The sequence below is a fragment of the Atractosteus spatula genome (genome assembly GCF_055471065.1).
Source record: "Atractosteus spatula isolate fAtrSpa1 chromosome 10 unlocalized genomic scaffold, fAtrSpa1.hap1 SUPER_10_unloc_2, whole genome shotgun sequence".
NCBI classification, from domain to species: domain Eukaryota; kingdom Metazoa; phylum Chordata; class Actinopteri; order Semionotiformes; family Lepisosteidae; genus Atractosteus; species Atractosteus spatula.
The window spans coordinates 169,572-197,154 of NW_028296622.1; the positions used below are offsets into that span (position 1 = coordinate 169,572).

Sequence of the window (27,583 nt, forward strand, 5' to 3'; positions counted from 1 at the left end):
ACACAACCTCCCAGTTGCTAGTCACGCACCTAGACCAGTCGGCTAGAAGACAGCTCGCATGAACAGGCAGGCGAAAAAGCCCTACACAGCCCTGTCGCAGCACACGAATACCGTTATTAAATTCTTTAGATACGCGATTCCATATTATATTCCCTTTTAATCAAATTCTAAAAGTATGCTTGTTGACTCCGGTATCATGTTAGTTAAAGACTTCAAAGCTTAAAATGTTTAGGGAGAAATGGAATACTGGTGTGTATTTTTTTCTTTAAAGTACCAAGACCAGCTACAGTATATACTGTATGTTTATGTTCCAAAATTAATATCGTTTATGGCCTTCACACGCGTTACAGTATGCTCCTATTCTTTTTATGCTCAGCTACTAAGATTTCCCTTCAGTGGTAAAATTCAATATCTACAACGGGCACAGCAAAGACGTTTTTACTGTAAGTCTTTCTACGACAGACCAACGGACCACGAGTGCCCCTGTCGGTCAACCAATCACGTACTGCGGTGCCACGCGTCATCTTGCGTCATACTGAGCGACGTCACCTGCGGTACGTGTCTGTGACGCGCACTTTGAATGGCTGCATCTGTATGTAAAAGAGGCAATTTGCTCTGAGCGCAGGTTCAGCGCTTACTGAACGCAGATGTCTCAGAGCGGGGTATCCAAGTGGCTGTAAAAGGTAATGGTTTTCCTGTCACCGTAGCCTAGTTGGTTAAAGCGCTTCTCTATTAAACAAAAGAACCGAGATTCAAATCCCAGCCGTGTCTTTCTTCCTATCTAGTAGTACAGAACGTATCATTTCGGGCAATCACAAAGGGCTTGATTTCGTTAAATGCATGTGTTCGTTTCCTTTCTGGAAAACTTGTTTTTGATTAAATTCACACGAAAAATGAAATTCGATTCTCGGTTATCAGTGCAGAAGAAATATTACCGTCTGGCAAAATAAACGGTAAGAGATTTTTTTTTAACCGAAAACTTGTGATTCGAGAAAAGACCTTGCCAGTCAGTCTCTGTAGCGCAATCGGTTAGCGCGTTCGGCTGTTAACTGAAAAGTTGGTGGTTCGAGTCCACCCAGGGACGGGGTTCTTTTGCGATGTAAACGTTGTCTTCAGTCGATTGGATTTCTCAGCGAAACCATAATGTCACCGGGAGATGTCCAATAATGCCCAACATTGCAACTCCTCAGAAAACCATATTCACCCAAAAAATATTGTAACGCTTACGGCCGACAGGCACTGTGTAAGAGCCGGCGTACCAGAGCAGGTGACGTCACCGCCCTTCCCTGTGATAGCAGGACTACAGCTACTGGGCTGTAGAGAGATCTCTCTTTAGCTCACGGTGCTGGGTCGCTGCAGAGAGACGCGGAAGTCCCGGGTTCGAGCCACCTATACTTTGGGCCGACCAGATGCGGCAAGGGCGCCCGCCTGAGCCCCCGTTGCGTTACATTGGTGTCAGAAGCGGGGTGGGATAGCCCTTCGCCGGGGACGGCGATTTAAGCGGGGGAGAGTGTAACGCTTACGGCCGACAGGCACTGTGTAAGAGCCGGCGTACCAGAGCAGGTGACGTCACCGCCCTTCCCTGTGATAGCAGGACTACAGCTACTGGGCTGTAGAGAGATCTCTCTTTAGCTCACGGTGCTGGGTCGCTGCAGAGAGACGCGGAAGTCCCGGGTTCGAGCCACCTATACTTTGGGCCGACCAGATGCGGCAAGGGCGCCCGCCTGAGCCCCCGTTGCGTTACAATATTATCGTCGAATCTTCATTTATACTCCAGTTGAATCCTCTGCTGAAATATTTTAAAAATACAATGCAGGTTTGTTTGAGAACTTGACAAGCATTGTTACGATGGCACTGTGCAGTTGGATTTTGATATTTTGACATATTTACCTTAATTTTAAACATAAATACTATACGGTCTATTGTAATTTTAAAATATGTTAGCTGAGGATGCAAAGGGGTGAAAGGGAAAGGTCAAAGGGTATAGTAAAAACGAGGTTAGGATTGGTGGAGGTGGTAGGGGTGTTGATGGTTTTTCTCTGTAGAGGATGATTGAGTTTTTTATCCTTCTCTGAAGTGAGAAACTGGAAGAGTTGGGAGTTGAGGGATCTGATGAGGTTAGTTATAAAAGGAAGTTGATGTGGAGCTGTTAGCCGTAAAACTTCCTAACGTCTTTGATGTTGTCATCAAAGATAAACTGCAGTAAGCAAAGAGAAAGAAAATTATCTTTGCTTACTGCCCTGTCTTTCTCACACCTGAAGAAGGCTCTACGGCCAACACGTTATGTTTCCTTTCTTCTCTTTTCAGCATGGAATAATCCTTTACTTTTTCCTTTGCAGCCTACGCATGCTGACACAGCTACTCACCTGATATATAACATTCCTATAATCGCAACTATGAATGTCCACTTTGGGTATTTTTTCCATTATTATTTATTTTGGCATTAAAGCATATTTTAAGTGTCATAATCACTGAAAAACATATTTTTTTTCATTTAGAAAGAATTAAAAAAATATAAATCACTATGAATTACATTTAGCCTGTTCTGATCTAGGTTTTCTATATACTTTAACATGCAATGTTCAGAATGTCACAACGCAGAAATGCAACAGTGAAGTTTTGTAATTACAAATGTTCGTGATGAGTGATTTTGTCTCTCTTACCTTAGTGTCGGAATACTAAGATGTTTTGGTAACGAGGAAGGAGGGAAAAAGTAATTCAGCAGAAGGGGTGCTATTTTGTTGACTATAAATCCTCACATGCCATGTTCAGAGGGTCATATTAAAAAATAGTACAGTAAATTTTCTTATACTTCATGATTTTCATAATTTGATACATTGTGTCTCACACCTTTGTGTCAGAATTCTGAGATGTTTTTTTCTAAACAGGGGCCATCGCAATACAACAAAAAGAGCAATTAGCTTTTCCCTATGAATTCTCTCATGCCATATTCAGAGGGTCATATTTTAAAAATGGTACAGCAACATTTCCTGAAGTTCAGGATTTTGAGAGTCTGTTACATTGTGTCTCACACCTCCGTGGCAGAATTGTGAGACGATTTTATAATCAGGAGGGAGGGTCATAGCAATAAGCAGAAAGTGTCATCACCCTTTGCTCATCCTCCGTTAACCATATATTCTCATATGCCATGTTCTAAATGTCCCATTGTAAACTGCTATAATAACATTTCTTGCAAAATGCAAGATTTTGAGACTTTGAGAATTCACGTTTTGCCTTTGTCTTATTTACTTGTTGTCTAACATGCCAGTTTGTGTTATTGTGAGTTTTGAAAATTGGTTTTCGATTTTCTGAAATGTATTTCATACAAAAATGCAATTTGGATAATCATTACTTATATATTCCCCTTTACTGGGGATATGTGCAGTAATCAACTCGGATTAGTATTTTTAAAAATGACTATAGAGAGCCATCTACAGGCAAAAGGCGGCATAACATCACAGCAGCAGCACTTTAGGTGGAACAAAAAACGCGAATAAGAAGCTGGTGAATAAGCAGCCAACTTCAGCCTTGTTAATGCAATAGGATTGGGTGAGGTAGAAAAATATTTCTTCCTCTGAATCCTAACATTTTTGTAGGTGTTCTAGGACTTCTGGCCTCAGATAAAGCTGCCAATACATCACTTATTTCTACTCCATCAATATCAGCAGTGTTATCAGTACTGAGCCCTAAGTGTAGGTCCTGTCATCATATAAAAACTTGAACGTATCGACTGCATTCACCTGAAAAAATCTGATAAAATTGAAAAATACATCGGAAACAAATTTGTGTGTTTTTATCAGATCCAGAAGAGAATCATCATGAGACTCAAAACAGACCTGTTAGTAGTATAAAGCGACACCTTTCGTCAAACTTTTGACAGGTACTACGCCCCCTTTTCCAGCCAATGGTCGTCCGCGGTGGTTGGATGTCCCGCCCCCTTGCCAGCCAATGGCGTGTTGTTATTTGTGCATGTCCCGCCCCCTCAGGAGCCAATGGTGTGTCGTTGTCAGAACTCCCGCCTCCCCCCCGGCCGGTCGGTCCGGAGCCTCAGGGTCCCAAAGCCCCAAGGAGGCGCATCCCTCGCTTTAGGTGTGTGAAAATGTGTATTGGTTTGGAAGGGGACCATGTCTGCCGCGGGGTTGTGTGCCCTCTATTATAACCCTAGGAAATTGGGTAGTTACGACGGCGCGGGGAGTCTGTTGCGGGCCGCGAGATCCCGGGGTGTGAGCGGCGCCAGCCGCGGCCGGGTGGCGGAGTGGTTGTCCGGCCAGGCTGCTTATACGCTGCACAAGCCGTGTCTCCAAAGCAGCAGGGGTGCAAGCACACACACACACACTGACTGCGTAAAGTCTCACGGAAATAATTCGCAGGACAAACACCATGTGAAATGTGAACCGCTTTATTTCAACAGTGGGTTTTCAAACACCGAAACAGTGCAGAAGCACTTTTTACACAAGTTACAGACTCCAGTTTGCAAGTATGTGAAATGTGAACCGCTTTATTTCAACGGGGGGTTTTCAAACAGTGAAACAACGCAGCACACATGCATTACTGGCTCCTGTTTGCATTCAACAATTAAATGTTGGTGCGGAAAATTAGTTCGGTACACGTAACCACCACCCCAACATTGCTGAGAAACTTTGCGGCATCTGAAAAAGCATTCATAACCCCCTTCCGCTCCCCGTGTCTAAAGCCATGCGAACCACACTGGGCGATCTGATCTAGCAGGGCAAAAAAATTTGCCTGCATAATCAGCGGGATGGTGTTACCACAGGTTCTGTGCAAAACACGCTGTATTTTGGAATACACACTGTAGAACCCCCCAGGCTTCCTTTTCTAATCTGAAAACATCAGATCCGCAATAATTTCACTCAAGTTCTTGACATACACATCTATCTCTTTAACAAATTTAAGGACATTAGCATTCGACTCTTTGTTTTGCATATCAAGCTTTGTAGAGAGAAGTGTGTAAAGCACTCTTAGTAAGAATTCAGACGTATACATTCGAAATTCTTCATTCTTCGGCTGATGGCACACCCGGGTCTGTAAAACAGAGTGAAATCTATTCACATTTTACATAGATCTTTTTTTTTGCATCTGTAAAAATAAGAATAGTGTTTCTTTTGCAACTCATCAAAAGTCACGTCTACTAATTTTTCATCCAGCTGTTCAAGTGTGGTGTGTACATGCTCGTATGGGGAGCGGTCCTCAATTATATTTTTTAGCAACTGTTTTATGCCCCGCTCAGTGTAATTTGTAATGGTGTACGAACCCAGACACCGGGCGGTGTACAGAACAGCCGATAAAATTCGGGCTAAACTGAGAGACTTATAAATTTCTAAAGCGGCAAACGTCACGTCTTCAGACCCATCTGTGTAGCCGCCAGACAGGCATGTGTGACCCCGCTGCCCGGGATGGTCAATCAAACAGGCCGGGCAGTCATCAACCAGGACCCCCTTTAAACAGTGTTTGAAGATGCAATAAACTACTGCTTTCACAATCTGGGGCATAACATCGGGCTCATTAGGGACATAGGCATCAGCTTTATTAACATTTGGGCGAACACACGAGCATAGACACAAGACATTCACATGTGCCGGTAGGCTGAAGATTGACCCGTCCACATCCTCTTTATTCTATTAAAGGAAAAAGAAAAGGAAGGCTTAACAAAATAGACATGCTTTGTACCTAAAATATCGAGCATTTAACACACTTTGGAGCTAAGAGGTCGGTATTATATAAAACATTCTTTTAGCATGGCCATTTAAACGTGTCTATAATAAAAAACCCCAACCGTTTTTTGGTAATTTGCGGTGTTGAGTTCTTTCACTAATGGTATTTTCCCACTCCGTGCAGACCCCGGACCTTCAAAAAATAAACTGCGACGCGCCAACACGTTAACTGGGTCAACGAGCTCAAAACGTCTGAAATCAACAAGCAAAGGTTAATATAATTTAAGCGTGGTCAAGATGTGTTATGATCCACTTACGGTAAACGTTACTTCTTTTGTTAGGATGTTAATTCGCTTAAAGATCCTACTTTGCGTAGTTTTCTGTTTGGGAGTGTTAAAAAACCTTATTTTAAAACTGCTTAGCTTTTAAAGTTAAAAGCGACTGGTCTGTGCGAGGGTCTATAACCACGCCGCTTGACCCAGTAGCGCCACCACAGCCATCAAGGAAACCGGTGTAACAACATGTCCGGGTAACTTGTTCCATTCACCCGCAGCCCTGTGTGTAAGGATGCGCCACATGTGTGGCATTTTTATCATAGTTATCGTAGTTTTCTGATTTTGACAGTTCAGATTTCGTTGATTGTTGTGTTGAAAAGTCTTTTATTTTTATCACCGTGTAGTTTTCTGATTTTGAGATGTGGAGCATTGGCGTGGTAATAAAAAGTCTTATTTTTTCACACAGCAGCTGTATCGACGCGCGGCGAAACAAATGTGGCGGAAACGTCGGACCCTAAGGTGGTGACTGCATCGAAGACGGCTGTTAAGACGCTGACCAAAGCCAGACGTGTCAAGCCTGCGGAGAGAAATCATAACGCGCCTAAAGACTTGGTGTTGGGTGATGTGCTAGATTCATTGCGCGGTATTACACAGTCACTATCAACGGCGATCACTAATGAGGTGGCCAAAAAACGAGCTTTAGAGCGTCTAAGAGCGGTTTTAGCCGGTGTACAGACCTTGTTTCCAAAACAGATCCAGGTTTTCACCGCTAACCTCTTAGATATAATTTCTACAGAAGATGCCACTCTAAGCTCAGGATTTCAGACCATGATGATGATATTTTTAATGCTTCATTGGTGCAAATCCCCGGTGATAAATGACTAAACATGCGGTCTAAAAAGTGTTTAAAAGACCGAGCGCTTGCCAACAGCAAGCGTTTGTACATAAATAAAAGAATTAAACTGGCAAAAGCATGTTTGTTGCGTCGTCAAAGATTCAGAGAGAGGCATCAGATTTCCCAAGGGTCGCCCGAACCACGCAATGAGAATGCAGTGGTAGAAAATAACTTAAGGCCCGAGGGTGTTGTAGCAGAACAGGATGTCGGTAACCGAGAACCGGTTGTACTGAACGATCTGAATCAGGTTGGTGGCGGTGCAGGGGCGAATAGAGACCCCTTCGTTTTCCTGGAGCATATACGTAGTTATAACAGGTCTTATAATAATTTTAGAGCAACAGAGCACCATGAAGAATTTTGTTTTGTTAATCTCGACAGAATAACCTCGTATGTACAGGCTATAGACGCTGTGCATGGTGCAGCCCAGAGAATATTGGATGAACTTTCTCCAAACATCGGGGGGAATGATTTTGTACAGCTGCGTTTGACTGCGGGTGGTTTTAACAAACCCTTGTTCTCACGCAGGAGACACCCCGGAGAATTAAATGCTGCCGATTTTTTAAGCCACATCTCGGACCTCTTACAGAGCCACACAGAGGTTCTCACCGATGACAGCCACCGCTTAGTGGTGACGATAGTTAGGAATATGCAGGGGGGTTCCCGCCAAAGATTTGAATCCATTCTGTACAGCCGGGTAATTGCTCAGAAAAAAGCGCACCTTATCGACTTACATTACACGGGCGGTAATCTGTGTTTCGCCAGGTGTGTGTACGGTTTGTTGAATGAGGGTTGTACCGAAATGTTACAGGGTGCTAAACGAATGCACAAAGAGTTGGGTTTTCCAGAGAATCTGAAAATTAGTTTGTCAGACATTACCGCTTTTGAAAAACATTTAAAGGTGGTCATTAAAATTTTGTACCACGACCAGGGTGATTTTACAACGGGACCCACACCACCAAATTTCTAAAATACTTTTTGTTCTACTGCATGAAGAGCATTTTTATGGGGTTTTAAATATTAAAGCTTTTGTGGGGGCGGCGTATTTTTGCACTAACTGCCATGCGGCGTATAGCCACAAGAACGCACACGCCTGTGTTAAAGCTTGTAAAACCTGTTTAGATCCCCAGCGTTGCAAAATTGATGCAGAAATTCAGAATTGCCTGGCCTGTAAGGTCTTTTGTCGTAGCTCTCAATGTTTGGCGAGACACTTTCGGAATGCAGCGACGGGTGTTAGTAAGTGTGAGCGCAGGGTCTTTTGTGAGAAATGTGGGGTTTATAACCTCGCAAGTCCCAAATGTAAAGAGAAACTGCTCGCGTAGTAACAACGTGATCGACACCCCAGACACACATTTGTGCTACATACCACCTTTGGACAACCCCAGATTTTCAAACAAGTACATTTTTTTCGACTTTGAATGCATGCAAGAAACGGGGACACACATACCAAATTACGTCCACGCCCTTCATATTGACAATAAACGAAGCTGGGAATTTTATGTGTGAAACTTGTCTAAAGGATTTTGTGTGTAAATTTATCGATAGACGTTTCAAAAACCATAGTTCATATCACACAATGGCAAGGGATATGACAATTACCTAGTAATCAGACAGTTGTAGCTGAAAAGATGGACGTTGAACTAATTAATCAGGGTGGTAAGATAATGTGTATGACCGTAAAAGCTCTGAACATCAGATTTATCGATTCTTTAAACGTTCTACCTATGAAATTAAGCAAACTGCCGGCCGCCATGGGGTTCCCTGGGGCTAAGGGGAATTTTCCACACTTGATGAACACTTCAGAAAACCAAAATTATGTCGGCCCGCTGCCGCCGCCAGAACTTTACGGCGTTAACTACATGCTGCCGAGCGAGAAAGCCGGGTTTTTGGTTTGGTATGAAGAATGCAGGGGAAGTGTGTTTAACTTACAGAGAGAGTTGAAAAGTTACTGCCAGTTGGATGTGGCAATTCTAAGAGAAGGCTGTATCAGGTTTCGGGACAAGGTCATGAATATGACCAGACAGACACGCGTGACTGAGTCAGGGCCCTCCTGCGTTGTGTGCATCGACCCCTTTCAGTTTGTGACCATCGCTAGTGTCTGCATGGCCATGTTCAGACTTATGTTTTTACAGGAAGAGACGATAGCATTGCTACCCCATGAAAATTACCACTGCCAGCAAAAATGATTTTCTACACCCAGCATTCAATGGCTTATGTACATCGAACACACAGAGCCCGTTAAAATCCAACACGCGTTAACCACGGCCGGTGAGTTCAAGGTTGGCCCATATTTTGTGGATGATTATGCTGTAATTAGTGCCGACAGCCTTTGAGTTCAACGGTTGCTTTTTTCACGGTTGTAGCGTTTGTTATTGTGAAAACGATTTTAATCTGCTAACAAACACTACTTTTGGTTGGTTGTACAGAAAGACGATGGTTAAAATTAATTTTCTCAAAATGAGAGGTTTTAACGTGCGTGTTTCGTGGGAGCACGAGTTCAGAGACACGCTTGTTGAAAATGGAGACTTGGGTAAATTTCTAACAGCTGCGCAGTTACCAGAGCCTTTGCAACCGCATGAGTCGCTTTTTGGGGGGGAGAACAAATGTGATTTGTTTGCATTACACAGCGCAGCCCGGTGAAAAAATTCATTACTATGATTTCACCAGTCTGTATCCGTTTGTGAACAAAACTAAAAACTAAAAAATACCCACCGGGGCACCCCCGAATAATATATAACAACTTTGGAGATTTAAAACGGTATTTCAGTTTAGTGAAGGTGAAAGTTTACCCACCCAGACGTTTGTACTTTCCAGTTCTTCCAACCAAAATTGACAAAAAACTGTTTTTCACACTGTGTCGTACGTGTGCTGTAACAGAACAGTCCACTCCCTGTGAGCACAGTGATGAAGATCGCGCCTTGACTGGTGTCTGGTGCACCCCAGAATTACAGATGGCCTTAGATCTGGGGTATAGAGTGTGTAAAATGTACGAAATTAGGCATTTCGAAAAGGCCTCACACAATCTTTTTACAGACTACATCTAACTGCATCTGAAAGGGAAACGGGAAGCTTCGGGGTTTCCAGAGTGGTGTACAGATGTTGCGAAACAACAAAGATATATCAGCGAATATTATGAAAAAGAGGGTGTCTGGCTGGACCCCGGCAACATTAAAAAGAATCCGGCCAAAAGACAGCTTTCAAAAATTGCCTTGAACAGTTTGTGGGGGGAAGTACGGACAAAGAGACAATTTACCACAGACCACCATTGTGAGAAACCCCGATTAATTGTTCAGGTACTTATTTACGCCATATCATGAGCCGACCAGCGAAATCGATGCTGGACAACACATCAAGTTTGTATCAACAGGGCCCAAGTCGTACGGGTACAAGCTGTCTGGTGGGAAAGCCTGTTTAAAGGTAAAAGGTGTTCACATTGAGCGTAATAATGGTGAAAAAGTTAACTTTGAGAGTCTGCGTGACTTGGTTTTTGACTATGGCGTTAACCCTTATGCTGAGTGCCGGGAATTTAAACACATTTCTATTCAACAGCCGATGATCGTGCATGTTAAAAAGGATTGGCACATTGAGACCTGGACCTTAAAGAAAACCCAGAAGGTGGTGTACGACAAGCGGGTGCAGCAAGAAAATTTGACATCGTTGCCCTACGGATGTTAACACGATGGATGTCAGGTTAAAACACCCTTTTTCATGCATTTTGTCCGGACCCTCGAATTGCGGTAAAAGTTATTTGATAAAACAGCTCTTGGAGAACGGTGATGCCGTTATGACTCGTAAACCCGAAAACAGTCTGGTGTTACAGCTGCTGGCAACCTCTATACGCTGAGTTGCTTGTGAAATTTCCATACATTCAGTTTATAGAAAGACTACCGACGTCGTTTTCCGACGATCAGCTACTGCCGCCGGGTAGAGTAAATTTGATTATAGTTGATGATTTGATGGAGTCTGCGTGTGAAAATAATGAGATAGAAAAAGCTTTCACCAAATACGTACACCACCGAAACCTCAGCATCATGTATATCGTCCAAAATGTGTTTTGTCAAGGATGGAAAAGTAGAACCATTGCGTTAGATACAAAGTACATGGTGCTGTTTAAAAACCCTAGAGATAAACTACAGATTACAACCCTGTCCCAGCAGATGTACCCCGGTAAAGCCACATTTTTTTTGAAGCGTTCGATGACGCTACTAAAAAAACCTTTCGGTTAATTGTTGGTGGATTTAAATGCCGACACCCCAGATGACTATCGCTTGCGGACAAGTCTTTCCCCCCCAGATGTACCCACGGCTTATGTATTTTAAAAAAAATTAAAAGTCAGTGATCTTGCAACCATAGACTCAGTAAAAAAAAAAAACAGATTCGGTCCGTCGACATGTCTTCACGAGTTCAGCGAAACCTGACTCTTACATTTTCTGGTGAAAGCCAGCCCCAGTCAGCGGAAACCTACTCTCTGTGGGGCTTCAGGTGATCTTGTACAGGCAATAGCTAAAATCACCTTGAACACCTTGAAAGGGAACATACTGTTATCTGCTTAGCAGTTTGGGACCCTGAAGAGAAAGCATAAGCTTTTAAAGACTGAGTAAAAAGGGTCTTTCTCTTAAAAGAAAGACTCTTGGTGAACCAGTCCGGCAGTTTTATCGGGACCCTGTTGAGTATTGCGGTACCATTGATTACGGGGGCTTCTACAACACCGATAATGGACCATGCTGAAAAAAAATGTACCTGTACCTCAGAAACAGCTCGATCGACTCCGAGAGCAGTCCGGCAACGAAAGCGATGTGAGAAAAATAACAACCCGCAGGTTGGATGACTAAATGAGAGACTTTTTTCAGAACTCGTATCTGCCTGAATATGAAAAAGTGAAATTATATAATCAGGTGTTACAACGGTATTTGACATTAGTACGCCAGGAGTTTTCTGAAAAGGGGATTTTAACTGTTGTACTACCCGAAAATGCACCCGCCGATCTATCACACGCATCACCACAACAGCCGTCATCGACCGACGCTGACTTTGGGTATATTTTAGACAGCGCGTCTCAGTGATTCCAGAGAAATGCCGAGATATTGTTAAAGACTATGGCACGCAATCAACTGTTAATAGCCTGGAATTAAAAAGGAAATTTTGTGTACAAGGGGGCACCCGTTGAGGGCTCTCACATGATTGATCTTGTCAGGGCTCTCACACAACAGCAATCAGTTGCGGCCGGTAAGAAGCTAAAAGGTTGGGATGTGTTCACAGGGGCAATGGCCGAAATCAACGTATCGGGCACCTTGCTAGCCAACACTGGTAACCGAGAGCTACTTGAAAAACTCAAGTCTTCCCCACTGTGGTGTGCAGCGTCTGTCAAAACTTTAAAACCCCATGTCCTGCCCCCTTTTTAACCAATGGTGTTGTTATAGGGCAGATTTCCCGCCTTCCCCCACCGAGCAGTAGTGTGATAGAGAGGTTTAACTGAACTATTAAAACAAAAATGTGAGGTACCTGACACACAAAAACACCTTTCCATATATCGATCTGTCTGATCTTATTTACTTTTATAATCATAGTTACCACATGACTATTTAACGAACCCCGGCTTCTGTTACGACCAATAACTCCCTTGAGATGTGGAAAACCGTCTATGGCGAACACTTTAAGCGAAAACCGTCACAGTTTTCATTTAATGTAGGTGATCATGTGCAGGTGTCCAAAATAAAAGGGAATGTTTGAGAAGGGGTATGAACAGACCTTCACAGATGAAATTTTCATTGTCAAAGAGCGGAGCTCTCAAACTGCAGGACTACGCAGGCGATGACATTAAGGGCTCTTTCTACGCAGAAGAGCTACAGAAGATAAACCCCACTGCTGAGAGCATCTATCGCATCCAAAAGATTAAAGCAGCCAGAGGGCGTAAGAAAAACAAACAGATTTTGGTAAAGTGGCGCAGACAGAGCAATAAATTCAATAGTTGGTTAAAGGCTTCCGAGGTCAGAGAAATATAGAGGTGCTGAAAAATGAACCCCAATGGTTTCTATGTGACGCTGGCCAGTAATTCATCCTCAAAGATGTTTCCAAAGAACACCAGCGCGTGCTTCACAGAGCATCTGGAAAAGGCGATTGACCTGGACGGGAGCTGGGAAGTGGGTCTGGTCGAGCTGCACTATTCGCATACGCTAAACACGTTTGATCAAGATGAAGATTTTCTGTTCGTCAACAATGAGACTATATGAACATGTACCTTACCTGGAGGGTACGACTGCAACATCGATCAGCTCATGCATGAAATGAAACGTGCTGTGGAAAAATCCAAGTTTTAATAGTTCTGTTAAACCTCTCTATCACTCTAACCTTCACATCGCTGGCCATAATGAAGTATTCAATATTCTCACATTTCAGAAAATTTTGGAAGGTCCTGTTAAGAAATTCTTTTCCCTCGTACGTTTGTAGCTTTTTAGGAGCCTCTTGAAATATATTTCTGAAAGCGCTTGTCACGCCCCCTCCAGACTTTTCAGTGGCACGGCCCAGGCATATTTAGACAACATGTCTATACGTGATAAGATGTAACAGAAACCATCGTTGAACCCACTGTAGTCTCTCATGTTCACCAAGTCGGCCTGCCACTGCCGGTCCATTTCAGGTACCAGCGTCCTGTTTCTCTTAAAGCTCACACGCCGCCACACGTGGCGCTCACACCCGGGGAAGTCGCGGCCCTCACCAGACTCCCCACGCTGCCGTAACTCCCCGCTTCCTTAGGATTATAATAGAGCGCGCTCAACCCCGCGGCAGACATGATCGCCTTCCAACCCTCGTCGCTAATACACGCTTTCAAACACTTATTTATAAATCGAGGGGAATGCGGTGGCGGGTATTTGGACCTTGAGGCTCAGGACTGCTCCGTGGGGGAAGGCGGGACATCCGCTCCACAATGACACACCATTGGCTCGGGTGGAGGGCGGGACAGCCGACCATCACAACACACCATTGGTTGAAAAGGGGGCTGGACATCCGCCCACCACGGCCTCCCATTGGCTGAAAAAGGGGGCATGGTACCTGTCAAAAAGTTTGACGAAAGGTGTCGCTTTATACTACTTACAGGTCTTACTTAATATTATTTTGATTAAAAATAGTATTTTAATAAGCAATAAATGGCACATAAAATAGTTTGAAAGTGAAGATCACGTAAAATCAACTACAAATGTGGGAACTTAAAATTTGTAAGATTATAAATTGCATGTAGCACATTAGCAACACTACAGTAATGCTAATATAACAATAGTGTAATAAAATCCTGATCCAATTCCTTTCAAATGCTGATACAAAATGTGAATGACTTCAGAGTTTCAGAAGTGGGTATTCGGTCTCCTGATGGAGATCAGAGATGAACTGAGGTGTGTGGGAAGGTGTACAGAACCGTTGGACTCCCAGTTCCACATCAAGAGGCTGAGCACAATGGATGAGTTCTGTACACACGAGCGAGTCCTTGCTGCTGGTATGATATTACTGTATATTCTCTCTGTGGTGTAGAAAATATTCACTAGTATTCTAGGTTACAGATGGGTCAAAATTTGACAGCCTACATCTGATTAATAGGATCCATCTCTGGCATACTTTCTTATTTTTAGTTTATAATGTATAATATTACTTATCTTTTAATGCCAAAATAAAGTGTTTTACATAATGTTCTATGTTCTAAAACATTACTACAATTTAACTTTGAAATATGGTCACTTTGTATTCTAAGACTTTGAGCTTAGTAAACCTTAATGGTTCTTTCTTGAGATTATATTAAAAAAGAGATTAATCATCATTTATTTGAGTACTAATATTATAAAATTTTCACCTAGCTGCAGTGCTGAAGTCCCACCCAACAACAACAGAAAAAGAAATAAAGGAGCACACAATGCTTTGTTTGAAGATTGCGTACGCAAGGCAGGGGGCCTGGAAGTCTGGACACTGAAAATGATAAGTTGCTGGTTCTAACTGTTAGGACAATGAGAGAGGGCTTTGCAAATGGTGAACAGTAAAAATTGGTCTTAACTTCACATTGTAATCATATTTTCTTGGAAATATAGAAGTTATGCGTTTCAAAATTTACATTTGAATTGAAATGTGTTTTTGACTTAAATATTAGCATATTCAGGTAATTAGTTTGTGTTTGTCTTTACTATATATATATTGCCATGTTACAAGAATTTGTAGCTAAAGTTTAGTTGTGTCTTTTTATAATTAGCCTTTGTTGATTACAATATTGTATATCATGTATAATTTGAACTATATATTTTTCAGGTGTGTTTGATTATTCTGAAAATTAACAAATTCCTAAACTAAATCATTGGCTTGATTTACTAGTTTTTATGCCTATAAAATCTCTTTGATGTATAATAGAACTCCAACCATTTATATATAATGAACATATAATCATAGATGTATAATTGACGTATAACAATATACGTATATTAGAATTTCATTCTAGACAAATTACGGACCACATTTATACATCTAAGGTATGCGTTTAATAGACTTATATTCTACATCTTTTGCCCTCTGGGCCAATTGCTGTTCATGAGCTCCTAGCTCCACTTGTTCCCAGTGGAACCAGCCTGGAGCAGCAGAACAGAGGTTTTGTTTCATTATATTGTCTGCCATTGTAAAACAAGTTATCCCTTAGGGATAAAAACTCCCTCGAGTCATGTGTATCTCCTGTATTTGCCCCATACTCCCAGGGCTCATCTCTCAGCTGAGTGATCAAAAGCTGAACTCCAAGATACTGAATTTCACATTGGGGTACAACAGAGCCTGCTGTGAAATTGGGCAGGGGAGGGCCGGTTGTGCTCCTGAACTAGTCCCTCCTCTCTTAGTTGTTCCTGTATTTGCATCACAGTCTATGAACTCCAGCAGTGCCCTATTGCTTTTTTATTTATTTTGTTTAAAAAACAGCTCTGGTGAGTTATGTATTTAACAATAACATTTCACAAACCTATCCAAAACAATCCTGGTACAATTTTTTTTTAACTCGAAGGTCTTTAGCTTAGTGGGCAAGACCTGAGTTCGAGCCTATACAGTGAGGCACGAACTAGGGTGGGAGTGGCGGGGGTACAAGCCCTAGAACTCAAATCGCTTACAATAAGAGAAGGACAGACAGTTAAATGGGGATAATTTCCAAGTTACAAATATGAGATACCATAGCGCGGTTTTTTTTTCACTCCCTGGCAAGACGGGCTTCCATAGTTATGTGTATTCTTGATGTATCACAAGGGGGCACTCTCTTTACCGCACGTAGTCCCGAATACCGCGTATGGAGTTTGCGTGAGTGAGGTCAGTAACGAGCTCGATCAGACCCAATCGACTGCTTTCATCCAAAACAACCCTTCATTTAGGCTTTAACCTCCACCTGTTACCCCTCACACTCAATGTTTTAGAAAAAGGTTTTAATTTAAGCTTTGCCCAGCAATGTCTGAGCACAGAAAAGAAATAGAAGCGCTATTCACGCCGGTCAAGCACAGTAACCACTAACTCCAATAATCCACTAACAATAATAATAACGAAAAATTCCCGGCTTCTGCTTAAAAAAAAAAACAAACTATTGACATAATGCGTCTCCAACACTGACTGGAGACTCTGTGTGTCCGGGCTCAGCAGTTATATAGGACAGGACTCGGCGAGCTGCAGGTGAAACTCATTGCTCTGCGCTCCCCGTGTGGAATGCGCGTCTCCTCCCTCCAGACTCGTCACACCGCCTTCTACAGCGGGAAAAAAAAAAACTCTTTACTGTCTTAATACATCCCTCTTAAATCTCAGAAAAACAGAAACTCCGGGGTGTTTCTGTGAGTCGGTACTTGGTTTCTCTGTTCGAGGTTACAAGCAGAAACAATAAAAGCGCTGAAAGCAGGAAGTTATTTCTGCTCGTAGGCATAAACGTGTAAAAATACATTTTCTGATTCCCAAAACCTACTAAAATCCATGTGTTTCCCTTTTATTCCCAATGCACATAACTGAATATAAACCAGTCAAGTTCAGGTACTTTTCTGATGTATATGAATATACTAGTTCTGGCGCAGCTGTTACAACAAAGATACTTACATTACGAACTTTTTTTTCATGCGAGCTCTTGCCGTTTTTAAATTGAACTTTTTTTTTCAATTCGCTAAATCACACGAAACACCAGAAACACTCATTGTAAGCATCTGACCAATCACATTTCTGAATTTTAAAAGTATTTAGTATTTATTTTAACTTGTTTTATTTTTTTTTTCAATTTTATACACCTGTTTTACATATTCTTGCAATTTTTGGCATTTTGTAAGTGGATTGTAACTTCAAATTGATCATTCCTGAGCTTTATAACTGTGTATCATTTCTTTTAACCTTGTTTTAATATTTTAATTATTTTTGCATTTTACAGAACTTTTTTTAATATATTGGGAGCATTTTAGCATAATATAAAAATAGGACTATCAATGCTCCTGACTTTTAAACCTGTATTTATTCGGACATTATTCTCTCCACCTGCAGATGAGGGAGGTATTTGATTTTAAATTGGTTGATTTGGGGGGAAAATGTCCATTAATTTCCTTGTGTGTATCACCAGTGGGAAACATGGCATTTTTGGATGAATTGCAATCTTTACTGCAAGGCCTTCAGACTGATATAGCAGTGACGGGAGATTTAAATGACACATTTGACAAATCAGATAGGAACAGTATAACATCTAAAATGGCAGAACCCTCTAAATTACTGAAACATTTCAGGCACATTCATAATCTACAAGATGTTTGGTGGTTACTGTGTCCTGCTACTCTTTCATATTTTTTTAATGTGCACAAATCTGTCCCACTTCTTTTACTAGTTTTTAAGGAATATTCTGAAATCTTTGATTACAAGATCAAGCCAGAAAAAAAATGATGACAATTAGGAGGAAGAAAGATACTGAGATATTGAAAATGTAATATGTTTTAAAGGATTACAAGAAAAATAAATACTTTATCTACGCAAACTAATTCGACTGAGCTCCTCTAAACTCTATAGTTTGAAGAATTGCCAAAGTACAATGTATTAATTTGGGTGACACTTAGGGAAAAGGATCACAACACTGAAAACCACAAGGCTTATTTTCAACAGCAAAAATATGCTTGAAAATATTTGACAAAAAAAAACCTTACACGCATGGAAACCAATACTTACCTGCTAGAGTAGAAAGCAGCATAGAACAGTAGGGCAGAAGGTTAGTGTAACTCGATACTGCATCACGGAGGCCGGTCTCTTCCCTGTCATTTTGCAGGCTGATTTGTTCATGATGAACTGTCCTCCAGCGATAGTCAGCTGCAATCACTGACTCAGACATGATGTTAATACTCTGACAGCACCTTGGCTGATTTGGTTAACATGTTTTCCTATTAAATAGAAGATCCTGAGTAGGCAGGGGTGCCTTTCTTCCTGTCTTGTCTTACAAAATGTATCACTATGGATGATCATGTGCTGCTTGATTTTGTTTAATGCAAGTTTTCATTTTTTTTCTGGAACAACTTGCTTTTCATGAAATTCATACAGCTTGCGAAAGATTAAATACAAATCTTGCTTATCAGTGCAAAACAAATATCACAGGCTGGCAAGACAGAAGCATTATTTTCTTTTTTTAACCAGAAACTTGCAAATGGAGAAAAGGGACACATGTGAGTCTTTGTTAATTGAAAGATTAGTGGTTCGAACCCACCTAGGAACACACTTCTCATTATTGTGATGTAAACCTCATCTCTACTTAATTTGATTTATTAGCAAATCCTTAACCCACTTGATATTTGCAGGAAATGTGATTGTTTTTGTTAAATAATTGAGTATGTAATTCAATATCACTAGGAATGGCCAATAATGACCAACATTCAAGGAAATCGTATTCAGCCATGGACTTTGATCTTCAGATGTCTGGCGGGAGAATTCATTTATGCTCAAGGGGGTCTATTATACCTTGCGAAACTTCCAAGACAACTATAACAGAGGGTCATATTTTAAGAAAATTTGCTTTAAAATAATTTGTACAATATCATCCCTCAATATCGACGTTCAGTTGAAGGATTTGAAGAAGCAACAGCAATAGGAGAGTACATTGATTTTGGACCTGTGTTTGCATCTGAACAATCCTTCCTCCTGGAAAGAAGAGAAAACAGGTCTGTTTTGAGTCTCATGATGATGCTCTTCTGGATCCCCCTAAAAATGTGCAAATTTGTTTCTGATGTATTTTGGATAAAATTTTAACTGTCATCAAATGAAATTTTCTCAGGTGAATGCAGTCGTTACTTTCGACTTTTTATATGATGACAAGACCTACATTTAGGGCTCAGTATCGATAACAATGCTGCTATTGATGGAGTAGAAATAAGTGATGTATTAGCAGTTTTATTTGAGGCAAGAAGTACTAGAACACTTCCTATAAAAATGTTAGGATTCAGAGCAAGAAATATTTTTCCACCTCACCTAATGCTATTGCATTAACGAGGCTGACGTTGTCGTCTTCTTCCACCTTAAATGCTGCTGCTGTGATGTTATGCCTCCTTTCGCCTGTAGATGGCCCTCTACAGTCATTTTAAAAGTACTAATAGGGACGGATTACTGTACATATCCTCAGTAAAGAGGAATATGTAAGTAGTGACTATCCAAATTGCAATTTTGTATGAAACACATTTCAGAAAATCGAAAACCAATTTTCAAAACTCACAATAACACAAACAAAATGAGTAAATAAGAAAAAGGCAAAACATAAGTACACTGGCACTTTCTGCATATTTACCACGACCTTGCCTTCTGATCACAAAAAGTCTTAAAATCTTGTATTTTGCGAGAACTTTTAATATAGCCTAATTAAATGGGACATTTAGAACATGGCATATGAGAATATGTGGTTAACCAAGGATGAGCAAAAGGTGATCACACTTTCTGCTTATTGCTATGAACTTACCCCCTGGTAATAAAAACGTCTCAAAATTCTGACACTGAGGTGTGAGAGACAATGGAACAGAATATCAAAATCCTGAACTTTAGGAAATTTTACTGTACCATTTTTTAAATATGACCCTCTGAACATGGCATGAGAGAATGCATTGGTAATGCACTTTCTGCTGTATTGCTATGGCCTTCCATCTTGATTATGAAAACATCTCAAAATTATGATACTGAGGTGTGAGACACAATGGATCAGGCCCTCATAATCTCAAAGTACAAGACATTTTACTGTACTGTTTTTTAAATATGACCCTGTGAACATGGCATGTCCCTCTTTCCTCATTACCAAAACATCTCAATGTCCCGACACTATGTACATTTGTAATTACAACACTTCACTGTTGCATTTCTGAGTTGTAACATTTTGAACATGGCATGTTAAAGTATATAGAAAATCTAGGTCAGAAAAGGCTAAATGCAATTCATAGTGATTTGTCATTGTCTTACTTTCTAAATGAAAAACAATATTTTTTCAGTGATTATGACACTTCAGTATGACATAAAATATGCTTCAATGACAGAATAAATAAAGAAATAATCATGTAAAAAATACCCACAGTGGACATTCATAGTTGTGATTATAGGAATGTTATATATCAGGTGGGTAGCTTCGTCAGCATGCATAGGCTGCAAAGGAACAAGTGAAGGACTATTCCATGCTGAAAAGAGAAGAAAAGAATCACAACGTTTCGGCTGTGGAGCCTTCTTCAGGTGTGAGAAAGACAGGGCAGTAAGCAAAGATAATTTTCTTTTTATCTTTGCTGACTGCAGTTTATCTTTGATGACAAAGACGTTAAGGAATTGTTACGGCTAACAGCTCCACATCAACTTCCTTTTATAACTAACCTCATCGGATCCCTCAACTCCCAACTCTTCCAGTTTCTCACTTCAGAGAAGGATAATAAACTCAATCATCCTCTACAGAGAAAAACCATCAACACCCCTACCACCTCCACCAATCCTAACCTTGTTGTTACTGTACCCTCTGACCTTTCCCTTTCACCCCTTTGCATCCTCAGCTAACATATTTTAAAATTTCAACAAAATTACAATAGATTGTACAGTATTTATGTTTACATTTATGTTAAGATTAAGGTAAATATGTCAAAATATCAAAACCCAACTGCACAGTGCTAACGTAACAATGCTTGCCAAGTTCTCAAATCAATCTGCATTGTATTTTTAAAATATTTCAGCAGAGGATGTGACGGGAGTATAAATGACGATTCGACGATCATTTTTCTTGGGTGAATATGGTTTTCTGGGGAGTTGCGATATTGGGCATTATTGGAAATTTCCCGGTGATTCTGACATGTGTTAAACGCTCTCATTTCCTGCAAATATTCAAATGGTTAAGGTTTCGCTGTGAAATCCAATCGACCTTTGCGGAGACAATGTTTACATCGCAAAAGAAATCCATCCCTGGGTGGGCTCATACCACCGACCTTTTGGGTAACAGCCAAACGCGCTAACAGATTTCGCCACAGAGACTAACGGGTGGGTCCTTGTTTTGAATCACAAGTTTCGGGTTCGCTTGCCTTTTTTTGCCAGCCAGCAATATTTCTTCTGCACTGATAACCAAGAACTGAACGCTCCCCTTTTACAGCCACTTGGACACACCGCTCTGAGACATCTGCGTTCAGTAAGCGCTGAGCCTGCTCTCAGAGCAAATTGCCTCCTTTACATAGTAGCCCCGACACTGAGAAACGAAGAGAAATGGCTTTTATCTTGCATTTTTCATGTCCAGTGTGTTTGACGTCTCACAAGGGCCACAGAGTTCTTTTGCAACACTATTTCTTCTTTTTTCTTTCTGTACGCTTTGAGAAAAAAAAAAACACCAGCAATCGTGCAATGGAAAAATGTATTTTTTTTCATACAGAAAATGTGCACCAGGAAATGTTGTGTTGAGAAGAAATGATTTAACATGATACGTGACCTATTATACCTGAGCAAATGCTCACCCAGCAAAGTCTGGTGAAGTCAGAGAGTCTGGTGGATGTGATACTTTCACGGCGTTTTGGAAGAAAACAGTTTTTCTTTGAATTCTAAATCAATCAGAATTTCAGTGCGACACATAAACCCTTTGTCTAATTTAAAGAGATTATATTTTGAAAACACGTTTCTCACTTTAAATTTTAGACAGGGCGGTGCTATTACTAGTAGAAGCGCTGAGCTCACTATGGTGCAATTCAGGTTATGTGATATACCAGAGTTTTAATACATAACGCGTCTGATTTTGGATCATAAGGTTCTACGTTCAACTTCTACCTGGTTCGTGTAAATGTTATTCGAGATCCTCAGTAATAGATGTCCTGTATGTAATAACCCGCACCTGAAAGCAAACGCTGAGTCTGTTTCCTTTTCTTTCCAGCATGAAACAGCAAATCGTTACAAAAAGCACCAGCTTTTTTGTCCAATAGCGTTTTTTCAAATTACATTTACAGGCTTCAGACACTTTTTAATGAAACAAAAGTGTCCTGAAACTCCCTAACGTTCAGGTTTGTTTGAACCTGTAATACAAAAAGTGATCTGAAACTTCCAGGATTTCATTCTCTGATGTAGCTGTCTCTAAAGTCGGACGTGATGTTTAGCAGATGTGAACTGTGCCTTTTCTCTTGTGCTCAAGGGTATTCGCTGTGTGAGATCCTAACTGCGTGTCCTGTACTGCTCTATTTTGTTTAGATTATCTACGTTGTGTAGATAGAACTCAACTGCATGGTGTGAATTCCGTGTTCAGGACCAGCAGAACCTGAAAAACTAATAGCTGACCTCGACGTGATTTTAACATGTAGCTGGATCTGGAGTCAGACGTGCTACCGTTGCGCCACAAGGTCACAGATATCAACTAATTTGAATTCCCCAAAGGAGACTAATCAGCGTCACAAAAAAATTCTCCTGTGAGGAGCACCACTCTTCCGAAGAGAGTATCTTCTTCCCAGACTACATTTTAATTCCTCCTGCGCAGCTCTTGTGCAGGTGTTGTTCTCGATAACAGATCCAGGAACACTGATTGTTTTTCTATTTTTTTTTAACTAAGTACCAACTGGTGCAACGGTAGCATGTCTGACTCTAAATCCCGAAGTTAATTTTCAAATATATCGGAGTCAACTGATACTGATCAGGTTCTGCTGCTGCCGAACCCGCAGCCTTCACCATACTGTCCAATTCCCCAAGCCTGCTGACCTAATATGTCCATCCCTTCTCGTCAAAACTCGTATTTTCACAGGGTACCCTTCAGAAATCGCAGTATAGAATGAAAAAACTCCAATAGATCTCGGCCGCTGTTGGTGATTTTCCTTTAAAAACAAATGAATCTCCGAAACTTTTACGAAGTGCATCACTTTCACTGAGACCAAGAAGTGTTAAGCTGTACATGAGTCTTTGTGGCTCGGGTGTTAACCAAAAGGGTGGTGTTTTGAGCCCTCCCAGGGACGCTGAGCCTTTTAATGAACACACCTCCTCACTTCATTTCTCCATGGGCGGTCTTGTACAGCAAACAAATACAGAGCCTGTAGGAGGCAGTAGGCTCGCAAATATAGCTCACTGTATATAATGAAGAAGCAGAGGTTAGTTTCTCATCTGCATGTTGCAGAGCCTTACGCAACTCCTACCAACAGCTGGGGTTTGATCCCTGCACGGGCTATTAGTTGAAAGACCATTGTAAACAGTAACAGTAACATTGTAAAAAGTAACAGCTTTATCCAGCTGACTTTTATGTTTCATAGTAAATTGCGATCTTGAAACCAAAATAATTAGAAATATGGAACACAACCGTTGTTCCCCAAGAAGGAAAGCTGTTTTACACTGAAATTACTCCTTTTAATATAATCCAGATTGTGAAGACAAAGGAAAATATTACACAAAAGTTGGAAAGCACACTCTTAATCCATCTGCATATTTGATTTCTGCCATCCGTTCAAGGGTGCTTGGTGCTTCGCAAGCAAATCATTTCAGGGAAGAAACTCAGTTTAGTGAACTACTGTTGTATTTTCACTCATTGAATTTGATCTTTGTACTCTCTTTGCATTCTCGGCTTAATATTTCAAAATGACAGTTCGGATTAATTGGAAAACGTCACAAGCCTTATTAGGTTAGGACTGTACAATTGTATTTTAATATCTTGGTATATTTACCTTCATTTTAATGTAGAAGTAACCATAAATGTTGTTTAGTATTTTGTACTTTTGTCGCACATTTTAGCTGAGGATGCACAGTGACTATTATACATTGTGATACATGCAAGACATCTGTAATCGAAGATGTAATTACAATAAAATTGGCAATTAACAGAAAACCACAATTTGTATGATATTATTTCTTGGTATCGATGATCAGTTGAACGATTTGAAGAAACTATCAAAGAAACAGCAGCAATAGCAGATGATTTTGGTTTTTGAACCCATCTGTACACCTCAATAATCCATTTGTCCTTGAAAAAAGAAAAGTCAGGCATGTTTTGAGTTTTGAGAGGAACGATCCTCATCTCAATCGTAAAGAAACATATAAATTTGATTGCTTCAGTAGAATTTTGGATTTTCTTTCAAAGATCTCACAAAGTATTGCCAGGATCCATATTTAGCGTTCGGTAGTGATAACACTGCTGATTTTGATGGAGTAGAAATCTATGATGTATTGACAGCTTTATCTGAAGCAAGAAGTCCTAGAACGTCGCCTATGAAGTGTTGGGATTCATACCAAGAGATACTCGTTGTTTTCCACCCAAAATGCTACTATTACATTATACATTATGCAAACATAAAAGTTTTAGTAGCTTCTGGGTGCGATTTTCCAAAACTGAAACTTATTACTAAATTCTTTAAGATGAACCATGTCCAAAAATTGTAAATCAGGACTAATTTTAATATCAAATGAAATTACTACAGAAGAAAAGGTTTAACTGAAATATGAATAAGACTATGCAAGCCTGAAAAATAGAACAATTCAATTTATAGAACTTATTTATTTATTTTTTGAGAAATGGGCTCACACACCGGAAGACACTAATGTTTCTCTTCGTTAGAGTATGTGAATAACAGTTTAACCCCAAATGTTTGCAATTGTGATTCTGTTAAAATTAAAAAAGCATCTATCAATAGTAAGAAATTATTAAGAAAGTAAGAAATTGTGTTATTTCATAAACTGTAAGACATGAAGACATTTACAGGTTATATCCTTTGCTTTGTCTTTTAACGCAAGCGGTCAGGATCCAAGCCCATGTTCGGACGGTTGTGTTTCTCTTGTAATCATCAAATGTCATTGTTTTGTCCATCAGTTCTTTCTCGAGTTGCACCATGGATATTTTATACCATCAAAACTTTTCATGCTCTTTTGCATTTTCCTTCACATACGAAAAAAGCTCAAGGCGTTCTTGTCACTGTGCTACACAGTACAGGACACGCAGTGAGGAATTCGCGCAGCTTCAGCTCAGTGTGGAATCCAGAGGGAGGACTCGCTCGGTGAATGATCTCTCAGGAAATCCCGGGTGAGATTCAACATCCTGGGTGAGGTTTTTCTGCAACAGCCACGACAAGTGTGAAGACGTTCTCTGGATTTCCTGAATGTGACTTTAAATTAGTTCACATTCTTTGGTAGTTAACAGAACTAAATGCTTTGGAGGTACATTTAAAACTGCAGCACTTCAAGTTTAATTGTGTAAACCTGGCTCTCTATGAACAGGAGCAAAGAGTTCTCACTCAACAGAAGACTGCGATGTGAGCACAGTAACATAAAGCACTTGGAAATGGCAAGGATTGAACCCAGGCCCTCATACATGCGAAGAATGCACTCTACCACTGAGCTACATCCCCAACACAAGAGGCTGTGGAAGTGACTTAGAGATGTGCAGGTGCTCACAGAACACAATCCATCTTTTGCATCTTTTAAGTGCTCTTGATTAAACTATGCATAGAAAAACAGCAGTACTGATGATTTTCATGGACTGATGCACACTTGTTCTGTACAACTCCAGTGATAAAACCTTGTCTGTAAATACTGTAGAACGTAAAAGGGTGAAACAACGCTCCAACCACAGGAATGGTAACAGAAAGGATCATTTTCTTATTTAATATGTCCTTTTGAGATGCCTTGTCAATGCACACAGACATTAGAGCTGAACAAATATTTTGTACACAAGATGGCAGTGCGATATTAGAATTCCTGTCTTCTTGATGGATTCAGACTCCTTCTCAGAGGTCCATGCTCGCCAAATAACTTTACAGCTGTAGCGGCAATGCTTGTTAATAAGACAGAATTAAGCGTTGCTGTGCTTTCCTAAATGAGGCCCCATCTCACTCTCCCTCTCTGTGGTGCAGCCACAGAGAAAGTATTCATGCAGGCTGATTTAAGATGTTTTCTTTTGATAAGGGACAGCTCCCAAACGGAGATGCACTTAGCTAAGCCTGGCTATCATGATCAATGGTCATCCATTGGCGCCTATCTGTCTAGGGAGTGCCGAATGGACATCTGGACTGCATTCCTAAGTGTCAGGAGTAAGTGACTCATATCTCACCTTGATCAACCAATCAGGGATTGGCAGGGGGTGGTAACACCACGTGGGTCTCCAATACCTCCAATGTATTTCTGATGGAGCGCTATGAGCAAAGATTTAATAAGCTACTCCTGCCGATGATTCAGCTTAAAGAAGTAAAAGCTTCACAAACAAAAGCAGCTCGCTACCACAGCCAATATTAAATGTACTTGGTGGCACATTGCCATTTGCACTGGCTCAAAAGTGATCTGGCAGACGTTGTTCCCTACGTAAAGCTGAAAGCGCCAAAGAGCATTTCCATTGAGAAAAAAAAAATCTGCCTTGATGTTAAACATAGAGAGCCTGCTTTTTAGAAGTTCTCCCTCTAAACACCTTGTGCAGCCTCCCGACAGACTAACAAAAAGCGCCTTTTCACCAACTCAATTTATAATACGCCCCTCAAAACTCACAACCGAATAACAATCCATCCGTATATTTGATTTTCAAGATCCATTCAAGGCAACTTGGCTCTTCGCAAGCAAATAATTTCAGGGAAGAAACTCAGTTTAGTCAACTACTGGTGCATTCAGCACAGCACTTGCTCTTGCTTGTCAGGGTAGCCGAGTGGTCTAAAGTGCCAGACTCAAGGACATGTGTCGTTCCAGCTGGCTTGGGTGTTCTGGTCTCCAAATGGAGGCGTGGGTTCAAATTCCACTCCTGACAGCTTCTGATTTTACCTCTCTTGAATTGTTCCAGTGCTAGCTGACAGGGAATGACTGAAATATAAAAGCAGCAGAAGAAAGCAAGCAACTCAGTGCAATTTGTGAGTATTCTGCACTGTTAAAATGCACAGGTTTTCATACTTTTTGGAATTCGTAGCTCAAGAAGTGACTCCTGTTTCATTTTCTATTCACCAACTCGATTTGCATTCCGCCCCTCACACCTCACAACAGAATAACAAACGGCTTCATGTGCCACAGCATTCCCCTGTAGATTCGGTTTGCACTATGAATTAGGCGACCCCGAATGAAATATTTTAGTGTTGGCTCAAATGTAAGGAATTTCATGAACCCTCAAAAAGGAACTTGCAAAAAATGCCAGCAATTCAAAGCGTGTAGGCAGCATGAACAGACCAATTCTGCAATTTCTGTTATCGCAGGTGGTGCTTCCGAGTCGATGGCTCTGCATTAGAAATGAGAAGTGCTGAACTCTAAACACGTTCTTGCCATTACTGCTACTCCTGCTGCTGCTCCTTTGTCCTCGAAAAAAGAAAAGACAGGCATGT

The 27,583-nt window shown here is 40.9% G+C and overlaps 2 non-coding genes across 2 annotated transcripts; both read left to right on the plus strand.

Annotated features, from left to right (window-relative positions):
* Window positions 1-1,010: 1,010 nt before the first annotated feature.
* trnan-guu (transfer RNA asparagine (anticodon GUU)) lies at window positions 1,011-1,084 on the plus strand. The gene has a single exon. It is a non-coding gene; the product is annotated as a tRNA-Asn (tRNA).
* Window positions 1,085-26,908: 25,824 nt separating this feature from the next.
* trnal-caa (transfer RNA leucine (anticodon CAA)) lies at window positions 26,909-27,021 on the plus strand. Its single transcript has 2 exons — window positions 26,909-26,946; window positions 26,976-27,021. It is a non-coding gene; the product is annotated as a tRNA-Leu (tRNA).
* The last annotated feature ends 562 nt before the right edge of the window (window positions 27,022-27,583 follow it).